Below are 12,089 nucleotides of genomic sequence, written 5' to 3' on the forward strand. Positions count from 1 at the left end.
CAATAATTGCAGAAATAGTGAGGAAGTGTTCAGATGCCTGATTTCAGAGGAAAATAAACTGTTCCTAAAATGTTGAGGCTCCTGTAACTCCTTGCTAACATTAGTAATGAGGGCATGTCTGGGTGGTGGGGGTCCTTAACGATGGACCTTTTAGGTACATTCTGGAGTTAGGTTACATATTAACTTTAGCAACTGTGGATTGTAGATTAAATTTAAAATATAGTCCTGGACAAATTTCCTGTTGCTGTGGACAGCAGTTAAAATGAAAAGCAGACGATGCTGATTAACATTCATTGGGGTTGTGAAGGTTATATGTAATTCAAATGAAGCATTGTAGATACACTGTAATTACAGAATTGTCCTTTGATCTTCAGCATATAAAAGGTCATGTAATATTGGGTCAAAAGGTCTCTTCCTCCAGACTCTCTCATTTTGTTAAATAAAACACTTCTGTATCCACTAGCTTCAGTGTTTCTTGAGTGACTTTGTTCACATTGCAATGGACCCCTGGAATAGACTAAGAATTCACCTTATCTATTCCCCTCACGATTTTATATACCCTTGTAAGGTCACCTGTTGGGAGGGCAGCAATGTTAATGGCAAATGACTTCTGTAGAAATATTTTGTGTATACATGACTCAGCAAATAAACTATAAAGTCTCCCCCCATTGCTCTAAAGTCCTGCCTTCTAAACCTGTAACCTCTCTGTAACTCTGCAGATCCTGATATTTCTCATAAATCAGAAGTCTAGAGCGAATTTGGAATTGACTGCAATATCCAGAGCAAGCAGTGTGTATTTGTTTTAATAAACATCAAATAACAACAGACTCCAGGATTTGGGCTCCAGCAGTCTTTCCAGTAAAAAGCTGTGACTATTCCAATTGCGAGTCCTCTCATCTGCTCCACAGTTGAGAATCTGTGCTGTGAACACAAGGGTAACAGGTTACTGTTTAATGTTTAGAGATACAATGTGGAATAGGCACTTCTGGCCCAACGCACATTAAACCACTGATTTAATCCTGGTGTAATCACAGGACAGACCTTTGAACTGTGGGAGGAAACCACAGCACCCAAAGGAAACCCATGCCATCACAGGGATCCTTACAGACGCCACTGGATTTGAAGTGTGCAATGTCCCGAGCTGTAAAGCATCATGCTAACAGCTACACCATCATGGCAACCATGTCTGTAGCCAACATGGAACACCTTAAAGAACGGGGGAGCACCTTTGCTATCCTGGACATCCTTTGGCAGCAAACTCGACATCCCAGCATGGACAACAGAAAAGCACCATCACCACAGAACGCAGGGAAAGGCAGAGCTGTAACACAGTGCTGTTACAGCACCGGTGATCTGGGTTCAATTCCCACTGCTGTCTGAAGTAGAGTTTGTACGTTCTCCCTGTGACCGCGTGAAGTCTCCTCCAGGAGCTCCTGTCCCCTCCCACTTTCCAAAGACGCAGGGCGTAGTAGGTTAATTGGTCAGACGTGTGTTATTAGGAAGCATGGGCTCCTTGGGCCAAAGGAGACTGTTACTGTGGAGAATGTGCGAACTCCACACAAGGCCAGAATTTGACCCCGGTCTCTGGCGAAGCAAGGCATTTAATAGAAAGATGCAGGAGAGGTTTGCCCAGTTTAGAGGGCATGTGCTATCAGAAGAGGCTGGATCAACTTGGACTGTCTTCTCTGTAGCAGTAGAGTCTAAGGGGAGATCTGATAGAGAGATTATGAGAGGCACAGATAGAGCAGACAGGAAGTTCTGTTTCCCAGGGTTGAAATGTCTAATACCAGACAGCATTGAAGGTGAGGGGGGTAGGTTTAAAGGGGATATGAGGGCTAAGTATTTACTCAGAGTGATGGATGCCTGGAATGTGCTGTCTGGTATGGTGGTAGTGCAAATACATTAGAGACTATGAAGAAACATTTAGACAGGGACATGGTTATGAGGAAGATGCAGGGATATGCAGTTAGATTAGTGTTTGGGTGTTTCTGATTTGCTTTTTAGCTGGTTCAGCACAACACTGTGGGCCGAATGGCCTGTTCCTGTGCTGTACTCTTCTATGAAGACATTCGGCCCAATGAATCTGTGCTAACCATTAACCACCCGTTTCCTCCAATCACATTTTACTCGTCACATTCCCACCAACTCACCGCAGGTCCAAGCCCTCACCCACACAGTTACAGCGTCCAATTAACCTACTGACCCTACACGTAGTTGGGATGGGGGTGGATACTGGAGTATCTGATAGAAACTCGAATGGTCACAGTGACAACATGCAAACTCCCCCCATCCCACACACACAGTTCTACCAGAGAACAGCTGTGCAAGTGACATTTCTCTGCACTTCAAACAGAGACCTCTGGCCCTGGAGTTAATAGCCCCTCTCCACCGACGTCACCCCAGGTAACCACCTCGCCCTCTCAGCTCTTGTCCCAGGAATTTTTGGCACAGAGGGGTCACAGGTCAGACCACCACTGCTTCCTTGTCCGGGCTTGTGTGTTGCTCTGAGCCACAACTGGCAAACACCTTGTCATGGAGAGGGGCAAGTGTCGTGTCAGTGGCTGCAGCAAGACGGAACGCAATACACCCGGACCATACCTGGAGCAGCAGTGCTAGCGTCAGACACAGTCACATTCCCATCTCAGCCTCCACCTTCAGTGCACAGTCAACCTGCAGAGGAAAGTCACACAATTCAGCCCTCAGATACAGCGATGTACTCCCACACATGGTCACAGGAAGAACATACAACTCCCCCTCACCCCCACACACAGAAAGGAGGAGTTCAGTGGAATACCCATTCACCTTTGGGATGAGGGAAGAAGCCAAAGCTTTAGCAGAGCACCTGTGATCTGGGTTCAATCCCCACTGCTGTCTGTAAGGAGTTCTGTACGTTCTCCCTGTGACCGAGTGAAGTCTCCTCCAGGAGCTCCCATTCCCCCCCCCCCCCCCCACTTTCCAAAGACGCAGGGTGTAGTAGGTTAATTGGTCAGACGTGTGTTATTAGGAAGCACGGGCTCCTTGGGCCAAAGGAGACTGTTACTGTGGAGAATGTGCAAACTCCACACAAGGTCAGAATTTGACCCTGGTCTCTGGCGCAGCAAGGCATTTTGTAGAAAGGTGCAGGAGAGGTTTGCCCAGTTTAGAGGGCATGTGCTATCAGAAGAGGCTGGATCAACTTGGACTGTCTTCTCTGTAGCAGTAGAGTCTAAAGGGAGATCTGGTAAAGGTTTACAAGATTATGAGAGGCATTGATAGAGTTGACCAGGGTAGAAATGTCTAACACCAGAGGGCATTGAAGGTGAGAGGGTTTGCAAGATCTTTTTTGTCTACAGAGTGGTTGTTCTCTGGAATGCACTGCCTATAATGATGGTACAGGCAAACACATTAGAGACTTTGAAGAAGCGTTTGGATAGGCACATGGATGGATGGAAGATGGAGGGATATGGACATTATGTAGTAGGAGGGATTAGTGTTTGGGTGTTTTTGAGTTGCTTTTTAACTGATTCAGAACAACATTGTGGGCCAAATGGCCTGTGCTGTTCTATGAAGTCCCTTTGGCCCAATGAATCTGTGCTAACCATTAACCACCCGATTCCTCCAATCACATTTTACTCTCGTCACATTCCCACCAACTCACCTGCAGGTCCAAGCCCTCACCCACACATTTACAGCGTCCAATTAACCTACTGACCCTACACGTAGTTGGGATGGGGGTGGATACTGGAGTATCTGATAGAAACTCAAATGGTCACAGTGACAACATGCAAACACCCCCCATCCCACACACACAGTTCTACCAGAGAACAGCTGTGCAAGTGACATTTCTCTGCACTTCAAACAGAGACCTCTGGCCCTGGAGTTAATAGCCCCTCTCCACCGACGTCACCCCAGGTAACCACCTCGCCCTCTCAGCACTTGTCCCAGGAATTTTTGGCACAGAGGGGTCACCAGTCAGACCACCACTGCTTCCTTGTCCGGGCTTGTGTGTTGCTCTGAGCCACAACTGGCGAACACCTTGTCACGGAGAGGGGCAAGTGTCGTGTCAGTGGCTGCAGCAGGATGATGTGACGATACATGCAACCATACCTGGAGCAACGCCGCTGACATCAGAGTCAGACACTTCCCCATCTCAACCTCCACCTTCACGGACACCCTGCAAAGGAAAGTCACACAATTCAGCCCCTCAGGTAGAGCAAAGCACTCACCCCCCACCCCAGGGGAGACGGGATTAGATCAGCATACGTTATCACAGTGAACACCTGGCACTTTTCCTGTAATGCGTTCACTACTTTTTGTCACCTTGCGATGCAGCAAAAAGAAAACATCAAACTTTCCCAGTTCTCGGAGGCAGAGATACTACATGGAAACGCCATAAACAATGTCTACACTGATCATCAATCACACACTCCTAATCAGCTCCAACGAGAACAGTGCCCACTCAGCTCTTGTCCCAGGAATTTTTGGCACAGAGGGGTCACAGGTCAGACCACCACTGCTTCCTTGTCCGGGCTTGTGTGTTGCTCTGAGCCACAACTGGCAAACACCTTGTCACGGAGAGGGGCAAGTGTCGTGTCAGTGGCTGCAGCAAGACGGAACGCAACAATACACCCGGACCATACCTGGAGCAGCAGTGCTAGCGTCAGACACAGTCACATTCCCATCTCAGCCTCCACCTTCAGTGCACAGTCAACCTGCAGAGGAAAGTCACACAATTCAGCCCTCAGATACAGCGATGTACTCCCACACACAGTCACAGGAAGAACATACAACTCCCCCTCACCCCCACACACAGAAAGGAGGAGTTCAGTGGAATACCCATTCACCTTTGGGATGAGGGAAGAAGCCAAAGCTTTAGCAGAGCACCTGTGATCTGGGTTCAATCCCCACTGCTGTCTGTAAGGAGTTCTGTACGTTCTCCCTGTGACCGAGTGAAGTCTCCTCCAGGAGCTCCCATTCCCCCCCCCCCCCCCCACTTTCCAAAGACGCAGGGTGTAGTAGGTTAATTGGTCAGACGTGTGTTATTAGGAAGCACGGGCTCCTTGGGCCAAAGGAGACTGTTACTGTGGAGAATGTGCAAACTCCACACAAGGTCAGAATTTGACCCTGGTCTCTGGCGCAGCAAGGCATTTTGTAGAAAGGTGCAGGAGAGGTTTGCCCAGTTTAGAGGGCATGTGCTATTAGAAGAGGCTGGATCAACTTGGACTGTCTTCTCTGTAGCAGTAGAGTCTAAAGGGAGATCTGGTAAAGGTTTACAAGATTATGAGAGGCATTGATAGAGTTGACCAGGGTAGAAATGTCTAACACCAGAGGGCATTGAAGGTGAGAGGGTTTGCAAGATCTTTTTTGTCTACAGAGTGGTTGTTCTCTGGAATGCACTGCCTATAATAATGGTACAGGCAAACACATTAGAGACTTTGAAGAAGCGTTTGGATAGGCACATGGATGGACGGAAGATGGAGGGATATGGACATTATGTAGTAGGAGGGATTAGTGTTTGGGTGTTTTTGAGTTGCTTTTTAGCTGATTCAGAACAACATCGTGGGCCGAATAGCCTGTGCTGTTCAATGAAGACCCTTCGGCCCAATGAATCTGTGCTAACCATTAACCACCCGATTCCTCCAATCACATTTTACTCTCATCACATTCCCACCAACTCACCGCAGGTCCAAGCCGTCACCCACACATTTACAGCGTCCAATTAACCTACTGACCCTACACGTAGTTGGGATGGGGGTGGATACTGGAGTATCTGATAGAAACTCGAATGGTCACAGTGACAACATGCAAACACCCCCCATCCCACACACACAGTTCTACCAGAGAACAGCTGTGCAAGTGACATTTCTCTGCACTTCAAACAGAGACCTCTGGCCCTGGAGTTAATACCCCTCTCCACCGACGTCACCCCAGGTAACCACCTCGCCCTCTCAGCACTTGTCCCAGGAATTTTTGGCACAGAGGGGTCACCAGTCAGACCACCACTGCTTCCTTGTCCGGGCTTGTGTGTTGCTCTGAGCCACAACTGGCGAACACCTTGTCACGGAGAGGGGCAAGTGTCGTGTCAGTGGCTGCAGCCGGGCGGAACACGGTATTACACACGACCGTACCTGGAGGGGTGGCGCCGTCATCAAATGCAGTCACTTTCCCATCTCAGTCAGCCTCTGCCTTCATCGCACAGACACCCTACAGAGGAAAGTCACACAATTCAGCCCTCAGACACGGAGCGAAGCACACCCACCCCCCTGGGCAGGCACGATCAGATCTGTGTACAGTGTCACAGTGAACTCTTTCACTGCAAGATGCAGCAAAAAGCTGTCCAGACACTTCAAACATTCCAGGTTTAGATGAGGCTCTCAGAGGCAGAGATTCAGCACAGAAACGTCTCAAAGTCCTCACTGACCCACTTACACATACTTGCTATTTACACCCCTCCCCTCCATTCTCATCACATCCTACACCTCAGCCACACACTAGGGGAACCCTTTACACGGACACGTTGCTGGGACGTTGGAGGAAAGCAGAGCACCCGAGGGAAACCCACACTGCCACAGCCACAGGGAGAAAGTGCAAACTCTGAGGCTCTAAGGTATTGGTGGGGCCTCACTTGGGTGTGCTGTGAGCAATTTTGGGCCCCTCGTCTAAAAACAATGCACTGCCATGGGAGAGTTCAGAAGTTCACAAGAATGATTCCAGGAATGAAAAGCATTACTATTTGGGCACCGGTTGATGGTCCGTACTCACTGGAATTCAGAAGAATGTTGAAAGGCCTCGATAGAGTGAACGTTCAGATGATGTTTCCTATGATGGGTGTGTGTAGGAACAAAGGGTACAGGTTCATAATAGAGGGACGTCCTTTTAGAATGGAGATGGGGAGATATTTCTTTAGCCAGTAAGTGGTTCACCTGTGGAATTTGTTGCCACATGCAGCTATGAAGGCCAAGCTGGGTATATTTAAGAGGTTGATAGGCTCCTCATTAGACAGGGCACAAATGGATATGGGGAGAAGGCAGGAAATTGGGGCCAAGAGGGAAAATGGATCAGCCATGATGAAATGGTGGAGAAGACTCGATGTGCCAAATGGCGAAGTCTGCTCCCATACCTTATGGAATCTCCACGCACATGGAAGACTCAGCTCAGGATTGAACATGGGTCTTCCAGAACTTGAGGCACTGTGCGGAACCGGACCCATCAGGGAACTGACCCACGTTCAGCAGATAGGATACAGGGGAAACACTCCTCTAATACAGTCTCAGTGTACACGAGACCACTCTGACAAAGAACACCCTCTCCAAGGACCTGGTTGCAAGCCTCCAAGCTCTGTAGCAGGTTCATTATGTGCCAACCACCCCACCCCAGCCTTCATGTCCCACAGATGATTCTCACCACCTTCTCAGGACAGAAAGGGATTCCAGAACATATTTAGAGATAAAAGATGATTCACCAAGTTAAGGCTTTAACCTGCGCTACAGCTAGATCAGGAATAAACTCCCGGTCAATGTGAGCCTACACTTGGCTTTCCCCGTATCACAGATCATACATCTGTCGACTCCAGGTAAAACATTCCGTTGAACAGCTCTGACATTTCACCAACACAGGTTCCAATCAGTCCTTCAGCAAACCCCTGTACGGAGACTGTACTCACTGACTGTGACCACGTGCCCCGGGTGCTCCAGTTCCTCCAGTGGGACCATAAGAGAATAAAAAGAGATGTTTGCTTAAGGGTTGGTATAAATGGTTGGCTGGTGGTTAGCACATACTCGATGGCCTGAAGGGCTTGCTTCTTTGCTGCACCCCAGCATGATCAATAACCAGAGCACATGGGACAGCAAAACCGATTCCTGCCACTTCTAATCAGCTCCAACGACAACAGCGCCCACTCAGCACTTGTCCCAGGAATTTTTGGCACAGAGGGGTCACAGGTCAGACCACCACTGCTTCCTTGTCCGGGCTTGTGTGTTGCTCTGAGCCACAACTGGCAAACACCCTGTCACGGAGAGGGGCAAGTGTCGTGTCAGTGGCCGCAGCAGGATGATGTGACGATACATGCAACCATACCTGAAGCAACGCCGCTGACATCAGAGTCAGACACTTCCCCATCTCAACCTCCACCTTCACGGACACCCTGCAAAGGAAAGTCACACAATTCAGCCCCTCAGGTAGAGCGAAGCACTCACCCCCCACCCCAGGGGAAACAGGATTAGATCAGCATATGTTATCACGGTGAACACCTGGCACTTTTCCTGTAATGCGTTCATTACTTTTTGTCACCTTGCGATGCAGCAAAAAGAAAACATCAAATTTTCCCAGTTCTCGGAGGCAGAGATACTACATGGAAACGCCCTAAACAATGTCTACATTGATCATCAATCACACACTCCTAATCAGCTCCAACGAGAACAGTGCCCACTCAGCTCTTGTCCCAGGAATTTTTGGCACAGAGGGGTCACAGGTCAGACCACCACTGCTTCCTTGTCCGGGCTTGTGTGTTGTTCTAAGCCACAACTGGCAAACACCTTGTCACGGAGAGGGGCAAGTGTCGTGTCAGTGGCTACAGCCGGGCGGAATGCGGCATCACATACCTGCAGAGGCAGCGAGAAGGTGCTCGGGTACTTCAAACATTCCCAGTCGGGGACCTCAGAAGCAGCAATCCTGCAAAGGTCAAGTCACACAAATCAGAACTCGGAAAACTTCAGACATACAGCTGAAGCGTATAGCAGACCGTTCCGACCCAGAACAGCATGTGGGGGAGGGGTTAGACGTTCTCGTTACTGCCTGCATGACGCGTTCTGTGTGTGGGTGAGGCTTAATGTTTCTTGGAACGGTTTCTGCGGTTTCCTTTGTTTTGTGGCTACCTGAAGAAGACAAGTCTCAGTTGTATACTGCATACGTACTTTGATAATAAATGTACCTCGAACTAAGCAACGTGGTTCCAAGTCTGCAAGGCCTGTAGCCGGTTCAGTCATGTACAACTCCTTCATTTCACCCAGAGGCAGCAGACAATTCCTGCCTGCTCAGGGACCCCCCAAAACACAACTAAAGATAAAGAGGGCCTGTGTGTTAACCAGTTACTTCAGAAAGATCGAGAGAAAGCTCCTGGTCGATGGGAATCCACAGTTCATGCCCCTTGTATTACAGATCACAGAAAGGGCTACACACATATCTGCCAGTAACTGGTACAACACTTTAATTAGCCCCAACATTTCACTGGGATGCTGCCTGGTTTAGAACGCATGAGAGGCTGTTTTCTCTGGAGTGCCGGAGGCTGAGGGGAGATCTGACAGAGGTTTACAAGAGGCATAGATAGAGTGGACAGAGAGTATTTGTTTCCTAGGGTAGAAATGTTTAACACCAGAGGACATGCATTGAAGGTGAGAGGGGGTAGGTTCAAAGGGGATGCAAGGGGCAAGATTCTTACTCAGAGTGGTGGATGCCTGGAATGTGCTACCTGGTATAGTGGTAGAGAGAAATATATTAGAGGCTTTTAAGAAACGTTTGGAAAGGCTCATGGATGTGAGGAAATGGAGGGATTAGTGTTTGGGTGTTTTTGATTTGCTTTTTTAGGTGGTTTGGCACAACACTGTGGGCCGAATGGCCTGTTCCTGCGCTGTACTCTTCTGTGTTCACCTCACAGCGCACCATAGCACACACACTAAGCATGGGAGAAACTCAGCAGGTCAGGCAGCATCTGAGACCCTGCGTTTGTCAGGCCTGAAATAGCAACTGTCCATTCCCTTCCAGATGCTGAGTCCAGCTGAGTTGCTGTAACATCTTGAACATGTTACATGAAAAATAACAGTATAGGCCCTTCAGCCCACAAAGTTGTGCCAATCCTTTAACCTACTCTAAGATTAATCTAACCCTTCTTTTCAACATAGCCCTCCATTTTCTACCATCCACGTGGCTCTCTCTTAAATGCCCCTAATGTAGCTGCCTCAACCAGCACCCCCAGCAGAGCCTCCCATCACTCTGACATCCCACCTCTCCTCAATCACCTAAAAATCACACCCCTTGTAATAGCCATTTTCTCAGAATTCAGAAGGATGCAGGGGGGATCTCAGTGAAACCTACTGGATACTGAAAGGCCAGGATAGAATGGCGAGAAGGGAGAGCCAAAGATCTGAGGGCACAACCTCAGATTACAGGGATGCCCCTTTAGAACTGGGACGAGTCAGTGACAAATTTGCAGCAGAGGCCGAGTCAAGGCAGAGATTGATAGGTTCTTGATTATAAAGGTTAACACGCAGAATGGGTTTTTAAAACCAGGGAACTACAGAATGGTGTGGATGGACAGTTTATGGCATGCAGTCAGGCATTCGTACTCATGAAACTGTCGTCAGTGAAAAGTAGAGGACCAAATGGGGCCATTCGGCCCATCTGGTCAGTGCTGAACCATTTAACCTGTCTACCCCAGCAGCTCCTCTGGCAGCACATTCCAGATTCAACTATTCACCTCACTAAAACAAAACTTACCCCTCAGATGAAAACTTCATGAGGACTTTTGGTTCTTGAATCCTTTTAAAACTTCTTCCTGGCATCTTTAAGAGTTCTGCCCTCTTTGTTTCTAAAATACAGGGGAAAAAAGATTCTAGTAACCCGATCAATGCATTTCATAACCACGTATACTTCTAAAATTCAAAGTAAATATTATTATCAAAGTACATATATGTCAGCATATACAATCTGAGATTCATTTTCCTGTGGACATACTCAGCAAATCTATAGAATAGTAACTGTAACAGGATCAATGCTGGGGGAACAGCAGATCCAGCATGAATAAGTAGACACCATTTCAGGCCGTGACCCTTCTTCAGGATTAGAAAGGGCGGGGTGAAGATGTCAGAGTAAAAAGGTAGGGGGAGGAGAGGAAGAAGGATGGCTGATCGGTGAAGCGAGGTGGGTGGGGGAGGAAGGAATGTGATTTGGAGAGGAGAGCAGACCGCAGGAGAAAGAGGGGACCAGGGGCAGGAGAGAAGGGGCCGAGTGGGGAATAGAAGAGGGGAGGGATTTTTTTTAACTGGAATGAGAAATCGGTATTAACGCCATCAGGTTGGAGACCCAGAAAGAATTCAAAGTGTTTCTCCTCCGTGGCCCGGCATGTCGGAATGGGAACGGGAATTAAAATGTTCCAAGCCCTAATAGCATGCAGAAGTCTTCCCACTATAGCTCAGTAGGCGTGATATTAACACCAACTCCTGTCAGTCTGTCCGAATGTTCTCTGCACTCTCCCCAGTGAGACAATCTGCAGTGAGAAATTCCTTTTTAAATGTAAAGCGCCCTTTCACATGTTCTCGCTAAATTTAGGTGCTGGCTTACCGAGGGGTGTTGTAGGTGTCCTGCCCTGCTGCACGCAGTCCGATAGAGAGCTTTGGGACGGCGGATGGCGGTAGATTTCGAACGGGAGCTTGCCGCCCGCTAACACACCATTACTGCAGCGCAGAGAGAAAGACAGAGGAAACGGAAGTTGCCGGCGCAGCCGAAAGAGAGTACGGTAATTTCCGACGACGGGTCGGCTCGCTTCCGGAAATAGCCGAGTCTCCACACGAAGGGCGCTCGGGAGTTTCCGGAAATTGCCGACTTTCCAAAGAGCGTCCCGTCCACCTCCGAACTGAGACCGACTTCTCTCGATCCTCTGCTACCACTACCGCTCTCCAACTAGCCCAAGGTGGCTCACGTCTTCCCCTGCCCTTCGTCAACCCTTCATTCCTGACTCCTGAAACCCCTGCTCCCCCAAACACCAGGCACAGCCCTTACCATTCCCTTGACCCCAAACTTGAACCCCCTACCAAATTCCAGTTCCCTGCCATTACCCCCAATCCCAGCTCAACCCCCCCCCCCCCAATCCAACCCTGTGCTGACCAATTAGCATCGTTAACCTCTCACTTCGGCAGCCTGAGATAGCTACCTGCTTCAAGCGGTTTCTATTATACCTGTGCTCAAGAAGGATGTGGTAACCTGCTTTGATAACCATCGTCCAGTAGCCCTTACATCCACAGCGCTGAAGTGGTTCAAGGTTGATGATGAAATATATCAGCTCCTGCCTGAGAAGAGACTCGGACCAGCCCAAGTGTATGTACCATCGCAAGTTGACA

The 12,089-nt window shown here is 48.7% G+C and overlaps 1 long non-coding RNA gene across 1 annotated transcript; it reads right to left on the reverse strand.

Annotated features, from left to right (window-relative positions):
• Window positions 1–787: 787 nt before the first annotated feature.
• LOC132396906 (uncharacterized) lies at window positions 788–11,468 on the reverse strand. Its single transcript, XR_009513171.1, has 9 exons — window positions 11,314–11,468; window positions 10,471–10,561; window positions 8,580–8,649; window positions 8,056–8,122; window positions 6,108–6,183; window positions 4,620–4,691; window positions 4,087–4,153; window positions 2,599–2,670; window positions 788–921 (listed from the first exon to the last, which is right to left on the reverse strand). It is a non-coding gene; the product is annotated as an uncharacterized LOC132396906 (long non-coding RNA).
• Window positions 11,469–12,089: the final 621 nt, after the last annotated feature.

This window comes from Hypanus sabinus, chromosome 7, assembly GCF_030144855.1.
Source record: "Hypanus sabinus isolate sHypSab1 chromosome 7, sHypSab1.hap1, whole genome shotgun sequence".
Taxonomy (NCBI): domain Eukaryota; kingdom Metazoa; phylum Chordata; class Chondrichthyes; order Myliobatiformes; family Dasyatidae; genus Hypanus; species Hypanus sabinus.